The sequence below is a fragment of the Hipposideros armiger genome, unplaced genomic scaffold, assembly GCF_001890085.2.
Source record: "Hipposideros armiger isolate ML-2016 unplaced genomic scaffold, ASM189008v1 scaffold_1015, whole genome shotgun sequence".
Classification (NCBI taxonomy): domain Eukaryota; kingdom Metazoa; phylum Chordata; class Mammalia; order Chiroptera; family Hipposideridae; genus Hipposideros; species Hipposideros armiger.
In genome coordinates, this window is record NW_017732365.1 from 1 (window position 1) to 1,258 (window position 1,258).

Sequence of the window (1,258 nt, forward strand, 5' to 3'; positions counted from 1 at the left end):
CAGGCCACCTTCCTATGCGGGAGTCGAACCGGCAACCTTGTTGTTAAGAGCAAGTGCTCTCACCAGCTGAGCCATCCGGCCGCCCTTTGGCAGCTCAGCTTGGGTGCAGATCACTGGCCCATGTGGGAATTGAACTGGCGACCCTGTTGCTCAGAGCTTGAGCTCTTAACCAACTGCGCCACCTGGACAACCCTCTATAACCATTGTTTTGAACTCTGTCTCTGGTAGGTTGCTTGCCTCCATTTTTTTTTTAGTTCTTTTTCTGGAGTTTTCTCCTGTTCTTTCATTTGGGGCGTATTTCTTTGTTTCCTCATTTTAGCTGCCTCTCTGTGTTTGTTTCTATTGAGTTGTTGGAAAAGTCATGATGTATTTTTTCTATGTTTTCTATGCAAAAATGCGTCATGACCTTTCCGACAACCTAATATGTATTAGGTAGATCTGCTGTCTCTCTCAGTCTTGGCCAGGTGGCCTTATGTAGTAGGTGCCCTGTGGGGCTAAGTGGCACAGTCTCCCTGGTCATCTGAGCTGGGTGCTCCTGGAGTGTCCCTTGTATGCCCTCCTGTCATAGTTGAGACTTGATTACTGTTGGCATGCCAGTGGGTAGAATTGACCCATAGGCTGATTAGCTGTGGGTTTTGGCCACGTCCACAGCTTATGGGCTGCTATGCAGGGGGCATACCACATGGAGCAGGATTTGCCCCAGTGGGCTCTTGTGCTTGTTGAGACCACCTGTTTTGTGTGCTACTTGTGGGGCTAATTGGGTGGTGCTCTGCTGTGGTCTGAAGCCAACTTCCAAGTATGTTGGTTCCGGGACCTCTTGGGAAGAGTTCTGGTGCAGGTTCAGGTCAGTCACTCCCTGTGACTGGCCAGAGAGTACCTGGTAAGAGCTACAAAGTGATCTATGGTTGTTCACTGCTTGTGCTGTACCTAGAGGCACGTAGAAGAGGCCACGCTGCAAACCGAGGACAGCTGCCACCAGTACCTGGTCTAGGGTAGCTCTGCAAAAAGCCAGGACACTCTGAGGCCTGCTGTCACCTGCCAGCTCCCATAAGATTCAGCTGCTGATAAAGTCTTTTGTGGAATGCAAATTGGGTGAGGCAGGGTCTCAATGAGTCAGCAGGGTGGAGCAGGCCAATCAGATTCAGATTTGGTCTTGGAGGGCAGGCTCAACACAGGAAAGATGGTGCCTGCCTGCCGGCTGCATGGGAGAAAGGCCCTATACAGGGAAGATGGGGACTGTACCTCCAGTCCTCGTCTC